This window comes from Cololabis saira, chromosome 6, assembly GCF_033807715.1.
Source record: "Cololabis saira isolate AMF1-May2022 chromosome 6, fColSai1.1, whole genome shotgun sequence".
NCBI classification, from domain to species: domain Eukaryota; kingdom Metazoa; phylum Chordata; class Actinopteri; order Beloniformes; family Belonidae; genus Cololabis; species Cololabis saira.
Window position 1 is genome coordinate 48,776,220 of NC_084592.1, and position 27,500 is coordinate 48,803,719.

The 27,500-nt window shown below is 43.7% G+C and overlaps 1 protein-coding gene across 2 annotated transcripts in view; it reads right to left on the minus strand.

Annotated features, from left to right (window-relative positions):
- The window catches only part of LOC133446244 (NLR family CARD domain-containing protein 3-like), a 29,264-nt gene extending 22,345 nt beyond the window's left edge, over positions 1 to 6,919 (minus strand). Inside the window, exon 1 of one of the 2 annotated variants that reach the window (XM_061724236.1) lies at positions 6,838 to 6,919. The gene's annotated coding sequence lies outside the window, so the exon portion shown is untranslated. Of the gene's footprint in view, positions 1 to 3,174; positions 3,199 to 6,837 lie in introns of those variants that run through there. The other variant, XM_061724235.1, reaches the window with a different exon arrangement.
- Between the last annotated feature and the right edge of the window lie 20,581 nt (positions 6,920 to 27,500).

Consider the following 27,500-nt stretch of genomic DNA (forward strand, 5'->3'; position numbering starts at 1 on the left):
TTTATACTTCTTTTCTTTAATATTTCTGATTTACTTTACTCCCAGCGTCCTAGGCAGTGAGTGGTTGGCTCCCCAGCCGTGATGTGTCTGTCTATCCTCTTTTCCTTCATTGACTATGGTATTTTAGAGTTTTAGTAAATGGCAGATTGACCCACGCTGACCGTCTTGGCCTCTTAATTGAAGCCCCTGTTTATCGGTGCATCCTCTCCAAGGTTACATTTCTTTCTTTCTTTCTTTCTTTCTTTCTTTCTTTCTTTCTTTCTTTCTTTCTTTCTTTCTTTCTTTCTTTCTTTCTTTCTTTCTTTCTTTCTTTCTTCTGACAAAAAGGAGGGTCTTTTTTCCCCCTAAACCCCAAAAGTCACCAAATTTTTCACCAAGCCAGGCCTGGTGAAAAATGTGATATTTAATGGGCGTGGCTAATGGCTCAACAGCGCCCCCTAGAAAACTTTGTGCCTCAAGCCCCACGATACGGTTTGACGTACATGCACGAAAATCGGTACACACCTGTATCATGTCACAACTTAAAGAAAAGTCTCTTGGCGCCATGGCCGAAACCCAACAGGAAGTCGGCCATTTTGAACATTTTGAGTTAATCGCGTAATTTTGGCGCAATTTATGCCATTTCTTTGGCCGTTAATACGGCCCGAACCGTAACGTGCACCCAGGTGTGTTATACATCAAAATATGCGTCTTCATCCTGCGACTACGCGCATTATTTTCTCTTTCAAAAGTGTTACTGTGGCGACGATAGACGCCAAAAAGCGTGCCTCACCTTCATCTGATTGGTCCATATTTGATAGTTCCCCAAAAGTCACCAAATTTTGCATGCAAGCCAAGCCCGGTGATAAATTTGATATTTCATGGTTTGCATTAATGGGCATGGCCTAACGGCTCAACAGCGCCCCCTAGAATACTTTTCTCTGCCATAACTTTTGAATGGTTTGACATAAAGAGTCATGGGTGGTGTCATCGGACTCGGTTTTGAGTCCTTGACCTTCATTGGCATGAATTAGTCCCACCCCTTCTTCTGATTGGTCGATATGTGATACTTCCGATTTTCGGCCATAACTTTTGAATGGTTTGACATAGGAAGTTGTGGGTGGTGTCATTTCTGATATGCTTATTGGGGCGGTGGCCGTGAGTGCGAGGGCCCGTTGATCGCTGCTTGCAGCTTTAATTTCTTTTGGTTCTTTTTGCTAATCATATTTCATAGGTAACACTATTGGACCATAACAACCTTATAAATGATTTTGATAAAAATGTACAATATGTAAAATCGTAGACCCTAGCTTTAACTAAGTTAGTGATCATCACGATGTTTTAATCAGTAAGTATAAGAAAAACGTAGAGCCTTAGCTGGACAGGTGATTCCTCACATCAGGTCTCCGTGGTACAGGTTCCCAGAAAAGTATGTTTTAACATTCAGAACACAGTCATCCTGGGAGAAGTCGTACCCACCACGTACCCAAGTCTGACCCACCAGTCTGGCCCTCGGCAGGAGGGTCCCCCCTGATGAGCCTGGTCCTGCTCAAGGTTTCTTCCCTCCTAAAGGGGAGTTTTTCCTTGCCACTGTTTGGCTTAAGGTTTTTCTCCCACTAGGGGAGTTTTTACCTGCCATTGTTTATGTAATAACTGCTCGGGGGTCATGTTCTGGGTATGGGTCTCTGGAAAGCGTCTAGAGACAACTCTGTTGTATTAGACGCTATATAAATAAAATTGAATTGAAAATTGAAATCGTATCACTCTGTGTGTCTTGTGTTAAAATACCTGCAGTGTTGTTAACGCAGATGGAACGAGGAAGCGTCTTAGGACAAGACTCAGCTTGCCTGTTAAATCTCTTTTCCACCAAACCGGTTTCAGTGCATGTTTGTTTTTCCCCACAGTTCGGGATGCCCACTAAAAGACAGGTTGTCTCCTCCTCCTCCCATGATGCTTTGCTGCATCCAGATTCATTCTTATTTGAAAATGTCTCCGTCCCCCAGTCTTGATATTGCCGTTGGTCTTAATAACTCCGCCCCCTCCGCTTATGTAACTGGTTCATTCCTCTAAACCATCAAAGAGTTGGTCTTACCTTGCAACCGGTTTTTCTGGCCCAGAGCCAGTTCTTTGTCAGTGAAAACAGAAACTCGGCACTGATCCAGAACCAGTCCTGGAACCGGTTTGGTGGAAAAGGAGTATCAGTAACTACAGAACACACTTCATCCTTCTGAGTGTGGGATACAAAAAGATTAACATAGAATCTCCTCACCCGTTCATATATCAGTGTAATAGATAAAGTAATTTAAAAGATCCTAGTTAGCTGTGAATTTATGGTCGTCATTCAAAATAAAACCTCACACTTCAGAGGGAAGTCCACAGCGGCCCAGGAGGGAAAAACCTCCAACCACGGCAGACAACAACAGTTCTGTTAAGAGTTTCAAAGGGTTTCTGTAGGAGAATAAATGATGGTTCTTGAGATTTTGTTTATTTTTTAATTAATAGTTGGGAGTTGAGGGAGATTTTTTTCCAAACAACAAACTTTGGGTTACCAAAGAACTAAAAAAGGTCCTTAATAAGAAGAAACGCATTTTCTTTACAGGTAACAGTCAGGATAAGAAAGAAGTATCCAGGGAAGTGAGGACTGAGATAAGGAGAGCAAAGAAAATGCACAGAGATAAAATAGAATTACAGTACAGTAGTGGCAACCTTCGAGATGCTTGGCAAGGTATTAAGTCTATGGCCTCTATAAACCAGAATAAAAAGAGCACTAGGAAATATGTTCATTCGGAAGGGGTCAATGACCAGGAACTGCCAAATGTTTTAAATGCTTTTTATTTTCGTTTTGAGCAGCATGACTTTTCAGAGAAGATAAGTCAACTCAGACATTCACTTTTCCCAGTCAATGATATCACAATACTTGAAGATGAGGTGGTTAAGCTATTGTCAGGCACTAATGTGACAAAAGCCGCAGGTCTTGACGGTATATGTGGCCGTACACTACATCACTCGGCAGGGGAAGACTCTGGTTAAATGCTATGGTTCTGTACCAGACGCATTTAAAGCCCTCCCCCTGCCCCCCCTCAGCTCCGCAGACCACCACTCCATCCTGCTGGCCCCTGCTTACACTCCAGTCATCAGGAGGATCAAGAAGACCAAGATAAAGATCAAACAGCGGACAGTGGAAAGTATCCTCACCCTGCAAGGATGTTTTGAAGCCACTGACTGGGACAGTCTCCTTTCTCCCTCCGATGACATCAACGAACAGGTCGACACAGTGTCGTCATACATCTCCTTCTGTACGGACACTATTATTCCATCAAAAACAGTCACCATCTACCCCAACAATAAACCCTGGATCACCAAGGAGCTCAAGAAAATTCTAAACAAGAAGAAAAGGATTTTTTTCACCGGCTCTGAACTGGAAAAAAAGGAGGTCAACAGGGAGGTGAAGAGGGCCATTAAAACTGCCAAGCTGGACTACAAAAACAAATTGTTGGAAAAATCCATCGCAGGGGACCTCCGCTCAGCCTGGCAGGGCCTCAAAACCATGCCTTCTGTGAACACTGCTTCCACCTCCCCCCAGAACCATCCAGGTGGAGTGCAGCACCCCCTCCTCCCTCCCTGACGATCTCAACGCCTTCTACTCCAGGTTTGAGTCGGACAACTCCACCCAGCTGGAGGAGTCCAGATCCTCACTCAAACCTGGCAGCTCTGCACTCTCTTTCAGGACTGTGGATGTGGTGAGTGCCCTCAGGAGGACCAGAGAACCTTCAGGACTGAGGACGTGGTAAGTGCCCTCAGGAGGACCAGAGAGAGGAGCTCACCCGGTCCCGACAACATCAGCGGCCGACTCCTGAGACTCTGTGCAGGGCAACTAGGGAGTGTGTTCCGGACTCTATTCCAACACTCCATCGACAGTCACACCGTTCCACAGCTGTGGAAACACTCCACAGTCATCCCTATCCCCAAAAAAGATAAACCTTAGACTCTGAATGATCTCCGTCCCGTGGCCCTCACCTCCCTGGTGATGAAGGCTATGGAGAAGATAATCAAACAGCACATCATCAGAGCAACTGACACCCTAATGGACCCACTCCAGTTTGCATATCGCGCAGGCAGAAGCGTGGATGATGCAAAAACCTTCATGATGGAGTCCATCCACAAACACCTGAAGCTCCCTGACTCATCCGCCAGACTACTGTTCACTGACTTCTCATCAGCATTCAACACCCTGCAGCCCCACATCCCGGCCACTAAACTCTCCTCCCACTTTCACCTGGATGATCAGCTAATCCTGTGGACCCTTGACTTTCTGACCAACAGGACTCAGAGGGTTCGTGTCAACAACTCTCTCTCTGACCTCTGCTCCACCTCCACTGGCTCCCTCCAGGGCTGTGTCTCTCCCCCCAGGGCTGTGTCACCCCCCCAGGGCTGTGTGCTCTCCCCCCTGCTCTTCATCCTCTACACCGATGACTGCAGAGCCACTCAGCCCAACCGCCATCTGGTCAAGTACGCTGACGACACAGTTCTCCTGACGCTGCTGTCAGGCCCCTCACAACACCACGGACCCGCTCGCAGGAGTTCGTGGAGTGGTGTGACAGCTCCAAACTGGAACTAAACCCCAGTAAGACCAAAGAGATGGTGGTGACCTTCTCCAGCAGACAGAGGGATCTGGCTGCTGCAGTCACCACCACCATCCACGGGAAGCCAGTGGAGACAGTCGTGGAATACAAATACCTGGGCACCATCTTTGACAACCTCCTGAAATTCTCCGCCAACACAGAGGAGATTCTCAGGAAGTGTCACCAACGGCTGTACCTCTTCAGGAAACTCAACTCCTTTGGAGTCAGCACTCACATCATGATGACTTTCTACTACGCCTTCCTGGAAAGCATCATGACCTTCTCTATGACCTGCTGGTTCCACTCCCTCAGCACCCAGAACAGGAACCGACTGCAGAGCAGCACTGTGCTCAAAAATCATCGGCCTGCCGGTCAGAACTCTGTCTGTGGTTTTCAACCAGCAGGCCCTCAGTCAGGCAGCTAAAATCATCAAGGACCCCTCCCACATACTCCATCCCGCATTCCAGTGGCTCCCCTCCAGGAGGCGCCTGCACTGCGTCGCCTGCAGGACTGAGAGGAGGAGAGCTACTTTTGTCCCCAAAGCCACGCTGCTTTTTAATTCCAGCTGCTAAACTCCATCCCCCACATCCACAGACCAGTCCCCCCCCCCCCCCGGATTACTCTATACTCCTGTTAGACTGTTTACATCCACTGTCAACACTTTACACTGACACTTTATACTTTATATTTTATTTATACCACTACAGTCACTCTATTGTATTTTTTTTTGTCAGCCCCTAGTGGTCAGCAGGTGAACTGCAAGTGTTTCCTGATTAGCCTCAATTCAAATATTGAGGTTGTGTGGAGATTTTGCTTAAAACTATATCTCCTTCACTGCATTTATCAGCCTAATTATCTGTAAAAAAAATCTGCTCAAATTAACTTTTTTCAAAAATGAACTCAAAGTCTCTGTTTTTCTTTCTCGATGTCGGCGTTCGATTGATGATGTCTGGTTCGTCGTTGCACTCAGACTTCTTTCAACCGATTCAAAAGTCTGGATTTGTCCCTGGAAACTCAGATTTTGTTTATTTGACTTGATAATATTAAGTTGGAGTTTGTTGAAATTTCTAAAATAGGTCACTGTTTGGGTTCGGCTGTAGCGCAGCTACATAAACACCGGCTGACGGACACTGAAATAACCGTTTAACCAAGTTTATCCCCATGTGATTGGTGGAGGTTGGTCCATATTTCCACTGTGTGTTTGCACACGGTGGCAAGAAATTCACCAGATATTCATGTTCTGGTGAAAAAATTCATCCAGAACACCACACATTGGATGACGAATACAATTCACTCAAGGCAAAAACTCTCAGTAAAAATGTTTCAGTTAATCAGCCTGTTGTTTTTAACCCCGTCTGCATGAACCTCTGGGAGCTTCTGTGTCAACACTGATGCTGTTGGAAGTTCAGTCACAAAGACTTCTGGATGAAGATACGCCATCTTCAGTAGTTACACAAGCACCAAAGAACAACTTCTTCCAGGAACCAAACTGACTTTAATGCTGGAGACGACAGCTTCATTCCAGGAAATAAAAACCCCTCACAGTTTGATTGATGAAGAAAACTAATGATCATTGATCATCACTGTGTCTCTGATCTGTGCAGCAGCAGCTGCCTCACCAGCTCTGGACCAGAAAGGTTTTTACACGCAGCAAACCGATGACGGAAAGGAAAGGTCTTAACGCAAAGTTCTTTTCTATGTTTACTTCAAAAACTGAAAAATCATACAAAATACAGAACCAAATCCTTAACGTTCATAAATAAAATAAAGTATTCTAGTCAAAAGACTTTGTAGCTCAAAGGTCCAGTGACGTTTCACTGAGTTACCGTATATTTATTCTACATACAGCAGCCAATAGAAATGCAGTATTCTGCTTTGTGACTAGTCACTGGTTAGACCAAATATTATTATTATTATTATTATTTCGTTTATTTCGGCATGTTTATATAGACACATTTCATCTCCAGAACATTATACATTGCATACTCAGCACATGACGATATATATATAAAACCAAAGTCTTACAAAAGGTATTAATCATCTTAAACATAAATCACATTGATGCAAAATGGCTACAAGAGATCAAAAATAAATCCATTAAAAATATCGTCATCTAACAATCATGTAGATTTGTCTTCAGACACAAGAATGACCAAAGTCTGCAGTGAAAACCTTCTCCAACCACGACGGAGCAGAAACAAACAGGAAAGTTCCTGAAGACAAAGTTAAAACTTACAGCTTCTTCAAACAGTCCAAAGAGTTGAAGATGAAGATTCTGCAGTCTGAACAAAAACTACTGAGACGCAACTGAACTGATCCTGGAATGAATCAGAGCTGGAGGAGGAGGAGGAGGAGGAGGAGGAGGAGGAGGAGGAGGGGGAGGGGCAGGGACAGGTAGGAGGAGGAAGAGGAGTCTCATAAATTATTTGGCTGAATTTAAAAAATGAAGCTGACCATTTATATCGCAGGTTGTTAATGAATTTCAACTAAATTATTGAGTAAATGAACTGAGATTCTTTACGTGTATTCATTTATTTTGGTTCATTATTATTCAGATTAAGGCCCATGATTTACTGGTTCCTGTGAGTTTCTACCAACAATGTCCATCCAGCTGTTGGGACATAGTGTGTGATGTCATCAGTGATGTGATCAGTGATGTCATCAGAAATGCCACTTGTGCAGTGATTGATCAGTGATTGATCAGTGATTGATCAGTGATTGATCAGTGTTTGATCAGGGCATGACAGCTGCTTCCATTATGAAAACATCCCTTACTTGTGGTTCTTGAATATCTCTGAGTTGTTGACTCCAGTAAAGAATCAGGGTAAGGGTTGGATCCCACAGATCCAGCAGAAAGCTTAGCTGTGGTAGGACGGACCAATGATGACGATCAAAACTCGTGAAGCATTTACTGTATATATCATTACGACTGAGTGTCATTACTGCAGACACTGATAATAACTTGTAGCGATCCTACTTAATATCAATAAACGCGTTTGGGCACCACCTATGATTACTGTTGGGCCACAGTCCGATGTGAACTATGTGAATTGTGTGATTAAGTGAACAGTTGAGGCCTTGGATCAGCTTTCAGGCCCAAGTCTGGGCCTCGGACTGAGACCAGTCTCCAGTTTTGTGACACCTGACCACATGGCTTTGAGAACAAAGAAATCTGGAAAAACTCCAAAGCCTGGCGGGGGGCCTGTAGTCCGCTGAGGGGGCGGGGCCGGGAAAAGGTGCGCATGAGATGATGCGCGTACAGTAAACTACAGTAAAGCAGCTCTTTACGTCAGCGCAGTGGATAAATAGAGGCGGCTCCCCGGAAATCTTTCTTCCCGTCAGCGTCTTTGTTCCGAGTGGACCTTCGTCCTCGACTCTGCTCCGCTCCGACTCCCTCTTTGCACGATGAACTGTTGCGGTTTTCAAGGACTCCAGCTTCAATCAGCGCATCAGCCCAGGAGCTCCGCCAGCTGAACTCGTGCAGCCCACGCACTCACCAGGGGTGAACGGATTTACCTGCAACGCCCGAAAACAGGGACGCGGGACCCGTCCACAAGAGGAGCTGTGACCGATTGCGACCACTGGTAAAGGGGAACCGCCCGGCTGCTAGCAGCGCTGCTTGTCTTCTTTTGTTCTCAGAGTCGGGAGGAGAGGAAAAGACAGAACCCGCCCCTACTGATCAGTGGGAGCGTTAAATCAGTGCCTTCTTGAACCGGGACTGAACCGAGAGTTCTAAAAACCTCAGGACACCACCGACAACCAACCAACCCACAGTAAGAGGCTGTGTGTGGGCGGAGTTAGTTTAAGTGGTTAGCGTTGATTGTGTACTGTTGTTTTTTTTGTATGATTACTGTGTGACGCGCCAACAGTCTCTCATGCAGACCGACGGTCGCTGCGTTTGTGAAGTGATTCCTCACTGCTGAAGCGGTTCGTGCTACTGTTTTCCACCAAAGCTTAGAGCAGGGTTGGTGGTTTCAACCCCAGACACTGGCTCCCGAGTGGAAAACCGTAGGACGATAAAGGTACCGGCAGTCAGAATCCACGCTTGTTTTTCCCACAGCTGCCGGCGTGATTATCTGCCGTGTTTGCTTATTTCTGTGTGGCGTAACGACGGTCTCTCATGCCGACCGGCGGTTGCTACATGTGTATTTTACTGTGACTGTTCTTTCTTCCTTCTCACGAACCCACACGGGCACGTTAGCATTTAGACCACGAGGCCTCCAACACTCCCCGTAACCTGGTGGAGAAACCTTCCCCGTAGTTAAACAGCGCGCGACTCAGTCACCAGCTGACTTGGTCAGCCATCCTTTCCTTTGTCTCAGCCTATCACGTGAATGGTAGATCCACGTGACGTCATCTCGCCATTTTGTTTGGTTCGCATGGCGTGATGTTGTTCTGAGACACTGAGACACCAACACACACACACACACACACACACACACACACACACACACACACACACACACACACACACACACACACACACACACACACACAGATTATTGGAAGTTGTGTGTTTATGTTTAGTTAGTTGATGTATTGTGTAGTTTAGCCATCATAATTTATCCAAAGTGTTGTTTTACCATCTTCTTGACACTTGTGTAAATAAATTCTGATTAATTTGAATGAGAGAAGTTGTTTGTGCTTATTTTACACATATCTGTCACAACTGCTGGTTGCAAAGGTCTGTGTTCGGACTCCCTCCTCCACTATTATTCTGAAGATAACTTACTCTGAGTCTGATTTTGCTGTTTAGTTATCATTTTATTGATAACATTGGGTGGTGCCCCGTTTTGATTAATTCAATTTGATAAATAATCTACTTTAGTAGTTATTAAGGATTGTCCTTCGACAATCATTAATAACTCTTCGATAACTTGTTGAAGCAGAACAGCCATGAAGAGCATTTCTACAAGTGTTTGAAATGCCATTTTTATATGTCTCATAACTGTCTAGATGTTTTTTTTATAACATTAAGGGGGAATAGAAATAGCAATTGAATGATGATCAATAACCTGCTGCACAGTTTCTGTAGTTTAGTGGCTATCAGGTTCTACCAGGCTGAACTTGCGGATCAGGACCTATCAGTGAACAGAGCATATCATCCCCTGGACGATTTACAGCACGGTTTTGTCTTAGAAGAACTTCCTCAATGACAGCTTTTTCAGCAAGAAAACCACAACGGCCTATGGTGTGTGGAAGAGTCATTTTTATCTTATTGACCATTGTTCATATGTATCAGTCATGCATCAATCACTCCCCGTCGGGGAATCGAACCCCGGTCTTCTGCGTGACAGGCAGAGATACTGTCCACTATTAGCTATGAGATAAGTACAGGAACAAACCTCAGACTAATGTTTCTGATTCAAACCCACATTTATTTCAACTTTTTTCAGCTAATGTACTTTCTACTTTATGGAAGCTTTTGTTAGAGAAAGTACTCAATGGCACATGTACAAAGGAAATCCTGGATTGCTCCAAATGCTCCAAGATGAGCGATTTTCAACTTCAGAGTGTAGAGTCCACCTTCTGGATTGTGATGTATTTGGGGAAAAGAATGGAAATCATCTAAATAACAAAAATGATAAAGTTGTCCATTTACATTACAAATAATGGCTACATTAGTTTGAGCTGCTTGTTCAAATGCTTAGTATATTTTACAATCGCAAGCACATTAACTAACATGGCAGGATTAACTGGATTTTTTTTTGTTGTATTTTTTGGTTGAAACATAAGTCAGACTTGGGCATTTTCCTTGACCCAACACTAACACTGACAATGTTTCTCAGTGTAGTAAGTGCTTCTTGTTGGTCCATAACATTATCTAAGCATTAGAAAGCAGACTGAACTCTCATCACATTTTAACAGCCCTCATTCATATTGAGATGATTGTTGTTGCTCATAAGGGAACAGTCGTTGGCTGACCGTCACTGCTACTGGAGAAAGCTTTAAACCAGTCAGGAGTGGGTACAAAGAGACTCTGTACATTCAATGGCAATGACAATTGTGATTTACAAACCCCTCAAAGTCTATGGTCTCTTTCTAAGAGAATGTTGTAATGTAATGGATGACAACACATGTTGAACTGAATAAACCTGCACACATGCAGCTTATACAACAAGAAGTTGAGGTTAAGCTGAGGGACAAATGGAGGTAAGTAGCTTGTGATACTGGAGAAACCGTCATCAAAGAGTTAGTGTAATGTCCCAAGGTTGTGGTAATTAGCTTGATAGGGACATTAACATGTGTATACCCAAAAATGAAAGAGATGGAAACTGACAAATGGGTAAAGTGAACAGAAAATACTTTTTTATTAACTAAAGCAACTGGAAATCCAACAACACAAAAGGTTAAGGGAAGGGACTGGTGGTGCCAAGTAAAGAGTACAATCAAACAATGGTATCTAAGTTTAGTAAAAGAAATCTAACCTACCTAGCCAAAACAAAACTTCCTACTCTACCTAAAAAAATAAGTTACAACATGTGGCACTAACCTCTAACCTGGTATTTATAACAGAATGTTACCTACGTGATGCTAGGTGTACATGTATCCCATCTTAACCTGTCCCTTCCCCGCAAAGAACTGAGTGGAAAAGATAGCAAACTGAAAATGTACTGCTTGGGAAGTTTAACTGAGAACTGAACAACTACTGAGACTGTTGGCTGTTTGGAGCACAGGAGGAGCAGCTGGAGGAAAAGAGCCTGATGGCTGGGACACAGGTGCTTTAATTACTCTGACGAGCTGAATGATTGGTGGGACCGCTGAGTAGTGGGCCAACCGGTGGAGAGGGGTGGAACCAAGTGGAGGGAATGGGCTGGACCTGTGAGTATGAGACAGAATGGAGGGAGAGAGAGAAGAGCAGGAACAAAGAGGAGAAAACACCAAACTGCCCCCCCATACTAGTACACGTAACAGTTACTTTCCTGACATCATGACTGCTCACCTTCTCATGTCTCATGTGCCTTGAAATGAATTCTTCTCATCCTGCATTTTCATCCGTCTCTCAGAGCTGGAGCACTGATCAACCATCACTAGCTCCAGAACAAGGACGGGAACAGATCAGCAGTGAGGAAGAAGAGGAGAAGCACCAAAGAACCAGAGTTTTTAAAGAGAACTACCACCACCGATGTAGACACAACATCTGCTCTGTCTCTCAAAAAACCTTGTTTGGATGTTTCAGACAACGTTTGCTGCAGGTTGACTTTCAGATCCCAGTGATGCTCTATGCCACATGTCAAACTCAAGGCCCGCAGGCCAGATGTGGCCCGCCATGTCATTTTATGTGGCCTGCATAGGCTTGCCAGCCGTCCCTTGAAATACAGAGTTGTTATGTAATTGGGAATTAAAAGTTTCCTCTGGTCCAGCTGCAGCATTGAGAAGCTTTTTCAGCAGGGAAACACCAACTGTTTATTGTATCTGGAAGAGTCTATTTTCTGAATGACCATTGTTTACTTGTATTTAATCATGCAGGTACCATCGTACAAAACCACAAGTCTCCCCGTCAGGGAATCAAACCCCAGTCTTCTGCATGGGCAGAAGACAGGGCAGGCAGAGATAGGCAGAGACAGGCAGAGATGACAGAGATGACAGGCAGAGATAATGTCCACTATACTAACGCCAACTTACGTTTGCCCAAAGAAGTTCCTAATCACAGCTCATAAAGAAATTGCGCCAACACAGAGGATTATGCTACAACTTTGAGATGCCCATGAACTCAGATTTCTGGAGAGTCAGGATGGCCGAGCGGTCTAAGGCGCTGCGTTCAGGCTGGGGAACAATCGGCCAGGTGAAATGGGGGAAGAAGGGGAGAAGGGGGAAGAAGAAAAGGAAGGGAGAATGGGGAGAAAAAAAGAGTGAAAGAAGAGAAAAGCACGGCTTTTCCAAGCACATCTTTCTGATATATTTCACTGTCTTCGCATGTTTTTGAAAATACAGGTCGGGATTCGAACCCGTGCATGTGTGAAAGGCTGTGGATTTCAAAAACACGTGACCCCACAGGCTGAAAATGGCATCTCCTTATAGACGACTTGTCCATCCAGGGGCGCTGAGGATACTTTTTATGCAACTGTTAAATGGAATTGAATCAACAGATGAAATGGATCTAAATGAAACCAAATAGCCTATTTTATCCATTACTGATAACATATATAAGAGCTTTATGTTTAGTTACCTTTTCATGTGCCAAGTTGATTGAATGAAATAAACAGAAGGCAGACGTTTAGACTTGTTTTCTCGGTGCAGGTGGACATAATTTGCACAGAAAGGTTAGATTTCTACCGTCGGAGTCTGGAGACGATGTGTAAAATAATAAGCGGATCATCATCTGACGGCTCGCTGCCGCTGCGTCCGCGACGTCTCTCTTCACCTGTCAATCAATCAATCAATCAATCAATCAATCAAATTTTATTTATATAGCACCTTTCGTCCAGGTACATGAAATACAAGGTGCTTTGACATTTTGATTGAAAAATAAGTATAATAAACAAATAAAAACTGGGAGACCAAAAAGATAAAAACTGGGAGACCAATGCACCCTGACATACAATATAAAATATATAAAATTTATAAAAAGATAAAAGTTCAAGGATTAAGGCTAAAAAAATTATCAGTCCACAACAATAAAAATAATAAAAACATTATAAGAGATAGATAAATAAATAAAACAGATACCTTTAAAAAATGTTAAACGGAATGAAACTAAAACTATAAAACAGTCAAGGCTGATTTATGGTTCCGCGTTACACCAACGCAGATCCTACACCGTACGTAATTTGAACTCGTTCATGCACAACACTGATCATTACAGGTGTTACATTTGCACATAAGCAAAAGACCAACAAGCACATTTGTAGAAGGTTTTTTAATTGTTCAGAAGTAAAACAAAAGCAACAAACAATACAAAAAAGAAAAATGAGAAATAACAAAAATAACCCATAATCTGTCTAGTATATAACACTAACCCACAATGACAACTTGTAACCCCTTTACTTTAGCCAATTCCAAATGGAAATCTCGCCATGTAGCCTACCTGTGCTCTTTAACCAGCATGAGACGAGCACGGGCCGAGGCGGAGGAGTCGCAGCAATTTATAACTCCGGTCTCCAAACAAAAATTGAACCTAAGTGCAACTATAATACATTTGAAAGCCTCATGCTTGGTCTGAAATTTCCGAGCTGGAAATCAGAGAAGCCAGTTGTGTTAGTGGTAGTGTACCGGCCCCCTGCTGGTGCGTATCTAGAGTTTTTGTCTGAATTTTCAGATTTCCTTTCTGGATTATTGATCAGCACAGATAAATTCATCATAGTGGGTGATTTTAACATTCATATAGATGTTGAAAGCGATAATCTTAAATTAGCCTTCGATTCTCTTCTAGAATCAATGGGTATCTCACAAAAAGTGGATAAACCGACGCACTGTTTTAATCATACTCTCGATCTCGTTCTCACCTACGGTGTTGAAACTGATGGTCTGTTGGTGTCACCTGTAAACTCCCTTTTATCCGACCATTACTTAATAACGTTTGAATTTAATTTTGTTGATGTTGAAGTGCAAAATAGGAGGTATTATTTTAGCAGATGTTTGTCTGATGAAGTTATTGTTAAATTTAGGGAGGCCATTGCTTATCTTACGACAGTGCGAAATAGTGATGTAGTCGAGGCCAGTGACCTGGGTTCTACCTCTGCAGATGTTGATTTCCTTGCTAGTAACACTGCTGATTTGTTGCATTCAGCTTTAGATGAAGTTGCTCCTTTGAAAAGGAGGGTTTCTAGCCACAGGAGCTTAACTCCCTGGTATAATTCAGATATCCGCATGTTGAAACAAAACGTGCGTAAAATGGAAAGGAAGTGGTACTCTTGTAGGTCTGTAGACTCTTATCGTAAATGGAAAGATATTCTAATAGTATATAAAAAAGCCATTCGCAAAGCCAGAACAGCTTATTATTCAACGTTGATAGAGGATAACAAAAGTAACCCACGTTTTCTGTTCAGCACTGTAGCCAGGCTGACAAAGAGTCACAACTCTGTTGAGCCGTGCATTCCTGCAGCTCTCAGTAGTGAGGACTTTATGGGCTTCTTCAACAGTAAAATCGCGAGAATTACAGAAGAAATCAACCAGCCGGTTGTAGGTGTTTCTTCAGCTTTAGCGACTTCCCTAGGCTCTGACTTGACTCTAGACTGTTTTGATCCTATAGACCTCCCTGAGCTGACTTCACTCGTTAATAGAGCTAAGTCAACCACATGTATGTTAGACCCCATCCCGACTCGACTATTCAAACATATTTTTTCTCTTATTGGTACGACAATACTGGACCAAATTAACTTATCCCTAAGTTTAGGATATGTACCACAGGTTTTCAAAGTCGCAGTAATTAAACCTTTACTTAAAAAACCTTCTCTTGACCCAGACACCTTAGCTAATTATAGACCAATTTCCAACCTTCCATTTGTGTCTAAAATTCTGGAAAAGGCAGTTTCAAGCCAGTTATGTGACTATTTGTATAGAAATGATCTGTTTGAAGTCTTTCAGTCAGGGTTCAGAATGCATCATAGCACAGAGACAGCACTTGTTCGAGTCACGAATGACCTCCTTATGGCCTCAGATAAGGGATTAGTGTCCATACTGGTTCTACTGGACCTCAGTGCTGCTTTTGACACTATAGATCATGGCATTTTACTGCACAGGTTAGAGCATGTTGTTGGGATTAAAGGGACAGCTCTATGTTGGTTTAAATCATATCTATCTGACAGGTTCCAGTTTGTTCATGTACATGAGGTTTCTTCAGAACAGTCAAGGGTCTGTTATGGTGTTCCGCAGGGTTCAGTGCTAGGGACAATCTTGTTCAGTTTATACATGCAGCCGTTGGGAAGTATAATCCAGAATCACGGCATACACTTTCATTGTTATGCTGATGATACGCAGCTCTACTTGTCTATGAAGCCGGATGAAACAGAACCGTTAGTTAAACTTCAGGCATGTCTTAGGGACATCAAGGACTGGATGTCCAGAAATTTCCTGCTTCTAAATTCAGATAAAACAGAGGTTATCATTCTTGGTCCAGAGCATCTTAGGAAGGGATTAGACGGTGTTGCGATGGCTTCCAGTGCAACTGTGAGAAACCTTGGTGTTATTTTCGATCAGGATTTGTCGTTTAAACCATATGTCAATCAGGTTTGTAAAATAGCCTTTTTCCATCTCCGTAATATTGCAAAAATTAGGAAAATCCTCTCGCAGAGTGATGCAGAAAAACTAGTTCATGCGTTTGTATCTTCTAGACTAGATTACTGTAATGTGTTGTTAGCAGGATGTCCAAGTAATTTGCTGAATAGGCTCCAGCTGATCCAAAATGCAGCAGCACGAGTACTGACAGGAATTAGCAGGAGAGACCACGTCTCTCCAGTGTTAGCGTCGCTCCATTGGTTACCCGTAAAATTCAGAATCCAATTTAAAATTTTATTACTTGCGTATAAAGCCCAAAACGGCTTAGCTCCGCATTATTTGCAAGACCTGATAGTGCCTTATGTTCCTGTCAGAGCTCTCCGTTCTCAGAGTGCAGGTTTACTCGTAGTTCCTAGAGTATCTAAATGTAGATTTGGAGGGCGGGCGTTCTGCTATCAGGCACCACTACTATGGAACCAACTTCCAATCTGGGTTAAGGGGGCTTACACCACCTCCACCTTTAAAACTAAACTTAAAACATTTCTGTTTAGTAAAGCCTATAGTTAGTGTTTAGTAAACCTCTAGCTGGTGTTGGTAAATCTCTAGGTAGTGTAAACTTTAGTGTGTCAGAGTCGCTCCTGTAGTTTCTTGTGCTGGCCCCCCCTTCTCCTCCCTTTTCTCTCTTTTGTCCATGTTGCAGCATCCTTTGCCGGACACCGGAACCTGCAGGTGGTCGTGGGTGGCTTGTAGCTTGCATTACGGAGCACAAGTCTTTCCCCGACCCTGCACCCCAACCTGGGACTTGCTGATTGGGCCGGAGCTTCGGGAGCTGCGTGCTGGCCTGCGGTCCCCACCCCCGGTCATCCCGTTGCTGCTTCCACCTGCCTGCTGTGCTGTTGCCGTCCCTGACCCACCAGTCTGGCCCTCGGCAGGAGGGTCCCCCCTTATGAGCCTGGTCCTGCTCAAGGTTTCTTCCCTCCTAAAGGGGAGTTTTTCCTTGCCACTGTTTGGCTTAAGGTTTTTCTCCCACTAGGGGAGTTTTTACCTGCCATTGTTTATGTAATAATTGCTCGGGGGTCATGTTCTGGGTATGGGTCTCTGTAAAGCGTCTAGAGACAACTCTGTTGTATTAGACGCTATATAAATAAAATTGAATTGAATTGAATTGAATTGAATGAGATAATATCATTTTTCCGAAGAATTTAACACGCTTTCTCTCTGGGTTTATTTCGGGGGTATAACGCGTGTCAACTTTCCAGCCGTCTCATTGGTCAATGGTCAAAATTAAATCAACTTTCCAGCCGTCTCATTGGTCAATGGTCAACATTAATCAACTTTCCAGCCGTCTCATTGGTCAATGGTCAACATTAATCAACTTTCCAGCCGTCTCATTGGTCAATGGTCAACATTAATCAACTTTCCAGCCGTCTCATTGGTCAATGGTCAACATTAATCAACTTTCCAGCCGTCTCTTTGGTCAATGGTCAACATTAATCAACTTTCCAGCCATCTCATTGGTCAATGGTCAACATTGATCAAATTTCCAGCCGTCTCATTGGTCAATGGTCAATATTGATCAACTTTCCAGCCATCTCATTGGTCAATGGTCAACATTAATCAACTTTCCAGCCGTCTCATTGGTCAATGGTCAACATTAATCAACTTTCCAGCCGTCTCATTGGTCAATGGTCAACATTAATCAACTTTCCAGCCATCTCATTGGTCAATGGTCAACATTGATCAACTTTCCAGCCGGCCGATCCGAAGGCGCCTGGCGTTCAGGTCACAGTCTCCGTTGGAGGCGTGGGTTCAAATCCCACTCCTGACATTGTTAATGTGACCTGCTCACATGTCAACAATTATTGTCAAAAAAATAGAAACAATTTATGAAAACCAGTTAATCCTGCCATGTTAGATAATGTGCTTGCGATTGTTAAATGTACTAAGCGTTTGAACAAGCAGCTAATGTAACCAATAATGACAACTGTGTCATTTACATGATTTCAGTTGTTTTTCTCCAAACATATCACAATCCAAAAGCAAACAAAAGAAACAAATGTTTCCATGAAGTAGAAAGTACATTAGCTGAAAAAAGCTGAAATAAATTAGTTTGTTTGAATCAGAAACATTAGTGTGAGGTTTGTTCCTGTACTTGGGTCACAGCTAACCTGCCTGGACCGTTCACACCAGTGTAGGTACACACGGTTATGGGACCAGTAGTACCAGTAGTAACAGTTGTAGTACTAGTTATAGTACCAGTAGTACCAGTTGTAGTACCAGTTGTAGTACCAGTATAGTACCAGTTATAGTACCAGTAGTACCAGGTGTAGTACCAGTTATAGTACCAGTTATAGTACCAATAGTACCAGTTGTAGTACCAGTTGTAGTACCAGTTGTAGTACCAGTAGTACCAGTTGTAGTACCAGTTATAGTACCAGTTATAGTACTAGTTATAGTACCACTAGTACCAGGTGTAGTAGGTAGGATGTGTGTGTGACAGACAGATATTGCACATGTTGTTATTTCACGTTATTGTTCAGATTCAGATTCAGATTCAGAAAAACGTTATTTATCCCAGAGGGGCAATTTCAAGGCAACTGAGCAGCAAAAGGTTGAAGGTATCAAATAGGATAATGAAAACTAAAAATAAAATAAAATGAACAGATAAGTGGGGCATGTCTCATATGTACAAGAAATGTGCAAAGAAAAAATGTACAAAAAAATATATAAATATAGGAATGTCAGAAAAAATGTACAATAGAGTGACTGTGGTTTAAATAAAATATACAGTGTAAAGTGACAGTGAAAAGTGTTGTTGTTATTATTATTGTCCGTTGCTACGGTGATCAACCTGGTTGTTCAGTCTGATGGTTCTGATGGTGCTGATGGAGCTCTCCATGGTTCTGATGGATCTCTCCATGGTTCTGATGGATCTCTCCATGGTCCTGATGGACCTCTCCATGGTCCTGATGGACCTGATGGAACTGATGGAACTCTCCAGTTATAGTACCAGTTGTAGTACCAGTTATAGTACCAGTTGTAGTACCAGTTATAGTACCAGTTGTAGTACCAGTTATAGTACCAGTTATAGTACCAGTAGTACCAGTTGTAGTACCAGTAGTACCAGTTGTAGTACCAGTTATAGTACCAGTTGTAGTACCAGTTGTAGTACCAGTTGTAGTACCAGTTATAGTACCAGTAGTACCAGTTGTAGTACCAGTAGTACCAGTTGTAGTACCAGTTGTAGTACCAGTAGTACCAGTTGTAGTACCAGTAGTACCAGTTGTAGTACCAGTTATAGTACCAGTTATAGTACCAGTAGTACCAGTTGTAGTACCAATTGTAGTACCAGTTGTAGTACCAGTTGTAGTACCAGTAGTACCAGTTGTAGTACCAGTTGTAGTACCAGTAGTACCAGTTGTAGTACCAGTTATAGTACCAGTAGTACCAGTTGTAGTACCAGTTGTAATACCAGTTGTAGTACCAGTAGTACCAGTTGTAGTACCAGTTATAGTACCAGTTGTAGTACCAGAAGTACCAGTTGTAGTACCAGTTATAGTACCAGTAGTACCATTTGTAGTACCAGTTGTAGTACCAGTTATAGTACCAGTTATAGTACCAGTTATAGTACCAGTTGTAGTACCAGTTGTAGTACCAGTTGTAGTACCAGTAGTACCAGTTGTAGTACCAGTTGTAGTACCAGTAGTACCAGTTATAGTACCAGTTATAGTACCAGTAATACCAGTTGTAGTACCAGTAGTACCAGTTATGGCGCTTTTGCATTAGTCTCACTTCTCCCCGGTTCTACCCGCTATGGCCCCATTTTGCGCTTTCGCACTAGGGCTGAGACGGGTAAAGCCGCTCCAAGTCGATACTTTTTTCTGTAACCATTTCAGCCAGGTTCTTTGCGGGCTGAGAAGGGACTATTTCTGACGTCACCACCCTCCTCGCCACCGATTGGTCGGGGGGCGGGGCCGTCAGACGTTTGAATCAGGAAGCGGGAGTCAGAGCGAGGCGACTCGCGGCTCGCAGCGATTTTATTATAAAGCGCAAAACGTCTGTTTGGTGATCCAACTCTGAGGTGCAGATGTTCATAAACCTGGTGGCTGAGGAGAAAAAATTTAAAAAGGGATGTAGACGGGCTGTTTTACTCTCAGCCACTCGCGGCTCCAGCTGATTTCTCATCAGCGCGACATGAACAAAGCGGTTGCGCAATCGAGTACGTCACAGCAGCTTCACCCAAACCTGCCCGCTTCTCCCCTGGCAATGCGAAAACACACGGGTGGAACCGTGCCGTACCGCGCCGAGCGGAGCCGGGCTCAACCGATTCTAGTGCAAAAGTGGCATTATAGTACCAGTAATAGTACCAGTAGTACCAGTTATAGTACCAGTTATAGTACCAGTAGTACCAGTTGTAGTACTAGTTATAGTACCAGTAGTACCAGTTGTAGTACCAGTTGTAGTACCAGTTGTAGTACCAGTAGTACCAGTTGTAGTACCAGTAGTACCAGTTGTAGTACCAGTTGTAGTACCAGTTGTAGTACCAGTTGTAGTACCAGTTATAGTACCAGTTATAGTACCAGTAGTACCAGTTAAAGTACCAGTAATACCAGTTGTAGTACCAGTAGTACCAGTAGTACCAGTTGTAGTACCAGTACTACCAGTTGTAGTACCAGTTATAGTAGCAGTAAACCAGTTGTAGTACCAGTAGTACCAGTTGTAGTACCAGTAGTACCAGTTATAGTACCAGTAGTACCAGTTGTAGTACCAGTAGTACCAGTATACCAGTTATAGTACCAGTAGTACCAGTTAAAGTACCAGTAGTACCAGTTGTAGTACCAGTAGTACCTGTTATAGTACCAGTAGTACCAGTTAAAGTACCAGTAATACCAGTTGTAGTACCAGTAGTACCAGTAGTACCAGTTGTAGTACCAGTACTACCAGTTGTAGTACCAGTTATAGTAGCAGTAAACCAGTTGTAGTACCAGTAGTACCAGTTGTAGTACCAGTAGTACCAGTATACCAGTTATAGTACCAGTAGTACCAGTTAAAGTACCAGTAGTACCAGTTGTAGTACCAGTAGTACCTGTTATAGTACCAGTAGTACCAGTTGTAGTAGCAGTAGTACCAGTTATAGTACCAGCTCTCCAGGGTTCTGACGGCCTCATGAAGGGGGTGGGAGACATGTTCTCTTTATAAATCACAGTCCAGCTGGAAGGTTGAAGGTGAATTCTCCTCATATCCCGCCCTCTACACGCCCACTTTATACCATAAATGGTCAATGCAAAGTAGTATTTGCATATGAATGAGCCTGCTGAGCATGTGCAGCGGCTCCTGCAGACTGTTTCTGCTGCGTCAGGATGAATGAGACGTGTCGAGCCACCGTGCCACTAAATTTCACGGAGACTGAGATGGAGATGTTGTGGATGAGGTGGAGGAAAGGAAAACCACATTATTTGGTGGTTACAGTAAAAGTAGAAAAAGTATATAAATAGTATTAAATAAAGCGAGTGAAAATAAAACGCTGTGAGGCGCAAGGGCGCAATTTCCACTGGGGACAGGGGGGACATGCCCCCCCACTTTTCAAACTCATGTTTTTGTCCCCCCCACCTTTTACAGTTTAAAAACTAACGGTAGGTTCAGCCTGTAATTACAAATATTCAACACACCCTGTGCGAAGGCGATGGGAAGACGGGACCCGCTCCCCCTCCTCCCCTCAGTGCTGCTCAAGGCTGATTTATGGTTCCACCAATGTTTTATTGGTTCAATACGGAACGTAACTTTTAATTCCCAATTACGTAACAATTCCATATTTCAAGGGACGGGTGGGAAGCCATCTCACTGCGGCTGCAGCTCCAGTACCAACACTAGTACCAGTACCAGTACCAGCACCAGCACCAGCACCAGTACCAGTACCAGTACCAGTACCAGTACCAGTACCAGCAAGAGTAACGCTCCTCTACCAGCAGATGGCAGTAACGCTCCTCTACCAGCAGTAATGCTCCTCTACCAGCAGATGGCAGTAACGCTCCTCTACCAGCAGTAATGCTCCTCTACCAGCAGATGGCAGTAATGCTCATCTACCAGCAGATGGCAGTAAGGCTCCTCTACCAGCAGATGGCAGTAACGCTCCTCTTCCAGAATCAGAATCAGAATCATCTTTATTGGCCAGGTTCGAACATTGTCCAACAAGGAATTTGACTCCGGTTATTTTGCTCTTTAGGCAGTAATAAACAAACACTGAGGGACATTAAACAAAGAGCTTTCCAAATTTATTAAATGGCCTATTTTGCCTAAAGTTAAAGAAGTACATTTTAAAATTATGAATAAGGTCTTTCCTGCGTTTCATATAAAAAGATTTAAATTTGAGGTAGATCAATGTTCTTTCTGCAAAAAGGATGAAGAAACACTGGATCATTTGTTTTATCAATGTCCTTTGTCTCATTGTTTCTGGACAAACACAATTGGATTTCTCTTAAAATTAATAATGTTCCACCTTTTGAATTAAGCCATATTATCTTCTTCATGGATGATTTGGAATTTTTCTGTTTCTGATATTATTCATATAATTTGGTTCCTGGGTAAGAACCGTATTCATTGTGCCAAATGGAGAAATTGTAAACCTCCTTCCGGGGTTTTATTAACATTTTTTCACATGTCTCAAAAGACTAGAAAACAAAAATGCAAGTAAAATAAGTCTAGACATTGCTCGTTATTTGTTATTGTAATTTAATAATTGCTCTCCTTTTCTATGCTCCATTATGTGAATTTAAATGCTTCATTTATTTTGTTATTCATATGCAACTTTTAATTCTTAGAGCGCCTTGTTTTTTGTTTCATGTATTCCTTACAAGATTTTTTATTTTTATTTTCCTTTCTTTTCATATTGCATTTAAATCTATATTTGTCCATTATCCTCTTTGAGAGTTTGTATATTTTCAATAAAGTTTTGTTTAAAAGAAAAAGACCCTGCAGGAGGGGCAGTTAAACACGATGATGTCACTTCCTGGGGGTTTCCCTGCAGCTCCATCCTGGTGTGTTGCTTTCCTGTTGGGAAGTGTTTCATCTTTTATAACAAAAATTCAGATTAAAATGTCATTTATTTCAGATATTTGTGTTACAGCAGGTCAGTGTTTTATTCTTTATTCTGAAAGCAGAGCAACAGCCGGTTCCCTCCTGGGAGCCGAGCGTCCTGCAGGACCGTGATGAACGAGTGTGTGATTAACGAGTGTGTGATGAACGAGTGTGTGATGAACGAGTGTGTGAACACACACCGTCCAGACGGCAGGTGATGAATATGTGCTTCACTTACTGGGACGCTGCATTGTTTTATTCGCCCCCGCAGGCATCAGCAGCGTAAACGCTGCACACACAGACCAACTCTGGTCATGTCCTTTATTGTTTTCTTTGTTCTTCCTCAGAGATTTCAGTTTGAAAAAGATGCTGATCAAAAAGTAAAGAGTATCTTTGCAAAGCCTCGTCTGAAGTTCCAGGATCTTCATATTTAACCCTTTATTAGGCTTATTTCTCTTTGTTGTAAAAAGGCTCTCACGGCTCCAGGATTTGTTACCCGTGTGTTCACAAACACCTAACCCTCCCCAAATGAAATCACACCAAAAAGTTCTGAAACTCAAACTGTAAAACGTCATAAAGTAAATCCAAAACTAAAAAACAAAGTCAGTGAAGAAAGCTGAAGCCTGACTAAGGTCACTGCTCGAATGTGGAAATCCCCAACTCTAACTGCATTTCCTGTAGAGACGAGTCTCAAAGTACAAGAGTGAAAGAACACACAACTGCTTTCAGCTCAAGTCTAAAAATACCCAAAAAGCAAATTAATTGTTGCAGTAGTCATTTCATTTAGGTCTCTGCAGAGAGTCCTCAGGTTTGTAAAATAGCATTTTTCCATCTCCGTAATATTGCAAAAATTAGGAAAATCCTCTCGCAGAGTGATGCAGAATAACTAGTTCATGCGTTTGTATCTTCTAGACTGGATTACTGTAATGTGTTGTTAGCAGGATGTCCAAGTAATTTGCTGAATAGGCTCCAGCTGATCCAGAATGCAGCAGCACGAGGACTGACAGGAATCAGCAGGAGAGACCACGTCTCTCCAGTGTTAGCGTCGCTCCATTGGTTACCTGTAAAATTCAGAATCCAATTTAAAATTGTATTACTTGCGTATAAAGCCCAAAACGGCTTAGCTCCGCATTATTATTAGACCTGATAGTGCCTTATGTTCCTGGCAGAGCTCTCCGCTCCCAGGGTGCAGGTTTACTCGTAGTTCCTAGAGTATCTAAATGTAGATTTGGAGGGCGGGCGTTCTGCTATCAGGCACCATTACTTTGGAACCAACTTCCAATCTGGGTTAAGGAGGCTGACACCACCTCCACCTTTAAAACTAAACTTAAAACCTTTCTGTTTAGTAAAGCCTATAGTTAGTGTTTAGTAAACCTCTAGCTGGTGTTGGTAAATCTCTAGGTAGTGTAAACTCTAGTGTGTTAGAGTCAGTAGTCATAGTTGCAGCTATAGAACAAGACTATAATAGTTAGTCTCAAATATAGCTTGGTGGTAGATATGCTGCTATAGGCCTATGCTGCAGGGGGGCACCGACATGATCCGCTGGGCGGTGCCTCTCACCCTTCTTCTCCTCTCCTCTTCCCTTCCTCTCTTCTCCATTTCCATTTTTATTTATTATAAATATCTGATAACTATCGTTTTTGTCCATCGTTCCTGTAGTTTCTAGTGTTGACCCCCCTTTTTTCTCTTTTGTGCATGATTGCAGGCCGGAGCCTCGGGAGCTGCGTTCTGGCCTGTGTTCCAGGTCCAGGTCCAGGTCCAGGTCCTGGTCCAGGTTTCTTCCTCTTAAACGGGAGTTTTTACCTGCCATTGTTTATGTAATAAATGCTCGGGGGTTTATGTTCATGTTCATGTTCTGGTTCTGGAAAGCGTCTAGAGACAACTTTTTTTGTATTAGACGCTATATAAATAAAATTGAATTGAATTGACCTCCACCTGCGCCGTCGTCATGGCGACGGCGCAGGTTCCTACTGCAGCGCTTCAGCAGGAAACTCAGAATCGATCCGTCGGAGTGAAAGACGCGTGAAAACGCAGGAGGATCCACGCTGGATCTGCAGGAGGATCCACGCTGGACCTGCAGGAGGATCCACGCTGGATCTGCAAGAGGATCCACGCTGGAGGATCCACACTGGACCTGCAGGAGGATCCACGCTGGAGGATCCACGCTGGAGGATCCACGCTGGACCTGCAGGAGGATCCACGCTGGAGGATCCACGCTGGACCTGCAGGAGGATCCACGCTGGACCTGCAGGAGGATCCACGCTGGATCTGCAGGAGGATCCACGCTGGATCTGCAGGACGATCCACGCTGGATCTGCAGGAGGATCCACGCTGGATCTGCAGGAGGATCCACGCTGGAGGATCCATGCTGGACCTGCAGGAGGATCCACGCTGGATCTGCAAGAGGATCCACGCTGGAGGATCCACGCTGGACCTGCAGGAGGATCCACGCTGGACCTGCAGGAGGATCCACGCTGGATCTGCAGGACGATCCACGCTGGATCTGCAGGAGGATCCACGCTGGATCTGCAGGAGGATCCACGCTGGATCTGCAGGAGGATCCACGCTGGATCTTCAGGATGATCCACGCTGGATCTGCAGGAGGATCCACGCCAGATCTGCAGGAGGATCCACGCCGGATCTGCAGGAGTATCCACGCTGGATCTGCAGGAGGATCCATGCTGGATCTGCAGGAGGATCCACGCTGGATCTGCAGGAGGATCCACGCTGGATCTGCAGGAGGATCCACGCTGGATCTGCAGGAGGATCCACGCTGGATCTGCAGGAGGATCCACGCTGGATCTGCAGGAGGATCCACGCTGGATCTTCAGGATGATCCACGCTGGATCTGCAGGAGGATCCACGCCAGATCTGTAGGAGGATCCACGCTGGATCTGCAGGAGGATCCACGCTGGATCTGCAGGAGGATCCACGCTGGACCTGCAGGAGGATCCACGTCGGATCTGCTGTCCACCGACGTGGAGGAACACGTCTTTGTTTCCTGAAAGCAGAAAAAACACACAACAACTGGAGTCACGCTGAGTTTAAGTTTAAGCTGTGAAACTTCAGAGAGCAGGACGCGACCTCCGACCTCCGACCGACCTCCGACCGACCTCCGGCCGACCTCCGACCTCCGACCTCCGACCTCCGACCTCTGACATCTGACCTCCGACCTCTGACCTCCCAGCGGTGGAACAACCTTCGGCCTGCAAGCGAAGAGAAACACCAAGATGTGACAACGGAGCTCCATCCTGCTGTCGGCAGCTGACCGGGAGTGTGTGTGTGTGTGTGTGTGTGTGTGTGTGTGTGTGTGTGTGTGTGTGTGTGTGTGTGTGTGTGTGTGTGTGTGTGTGTGTGTGTGTGTGTGTGTGTGTGTGTGTGTGTGTTGCAGTCCATTGTTCTGTTTTGTCCCAGATGTGACGACACTATTGACCCTTTTACACTCGTACCTACTGATCTCAACTCGCCCTCGTTTCTCTTCAACACCAGATCAGCAGGAGGAGGTTGGAGAAGCTGCTGAGACGTATTTGATTGTGTTTCTAAAGGAAGACAACAACACTAAAGATGTAGAACCTGGAGGAGATGATAGATAAAGATGTAGAACCTGGAGGAGATGATAGATAAAGATGGAGAACCTGGAGGAGATGATAGATAAAGATGGAGAACCTGGAGGAGATGATAGATAAAGATGTAGAACCTGGAGGAGATGATAGATAAAGATGTAGAACCTGGAGGAGATGATAGATAAAGATGTAGAACCTGGAGGAGATGATAGATAAAGATGGAGAACCTGGAGGAGATGATAGATAAAGATGGAGGAGATGATAGATAAAGATGTAGAACCTGGAGGAGATGATAGATAGATATATAGATGATAGATGCTGCTGGTCTGGGGCTTGTGTTTCATATCAAGTTAAAAATGAGAGAGAGAAGCTTTTTAATGTTGTTAGTTTGTTTCTGCTGCTGAAAAGTGCGTTGGTATCTGAGCAGCTATGAAGGAGCTGCTGGTAGATCTGGTGGTTCTTTATCTCCTCTAGATCTTTTTAATTCTCTCCTGGTAGATCTGGTGGTTCCTTATCTCCTCTAGATCTTTTTAATTCTCTCCTGGTAGATCTGGTGGTTCTTTATCTCCTCTAGATCTTTTTAATTCTCTCCTGGTAGATCTGGTGGTTCCTTATCTCCTCTAGATCTTTTTAATTCTCTCCTGGTAGATCTGGTGGTTCTTTATCTCCTCTAGATCTTTTTAATTCTCTCCTGGTAGATCTGGTGGTTCCTTATCTCCTCTAGATCTTTGTAATTCTCTCCTCAGCACCAGGTTTATGAACCGTTGCTGCTGGAATCAGATGAACCAGAATCTCCGTCACAGTCTCTTTCTCTGATGTCACATCCTGACTCAGACCGGCGGCGTGAGTAGGCTTGCCACCCGTCCCTTAAAATACGGAATTGTTCCGTAATTGGGAATTAAAAGTTCTGTTCCGTATTGAACCAACACGGACACATATTATGATCTTATTTATTGATGTCATAATATACAGGTGGAGGTCGGAAAATGTGAATATATTGCAAAACTTCATTCTTTGTAAATTCAACTAATGGTGAAACATATATTATTTCCCACTACATTCAAAGTGAGATATTTCAAGCCTTTATTTGTTATAATTTTGGTGA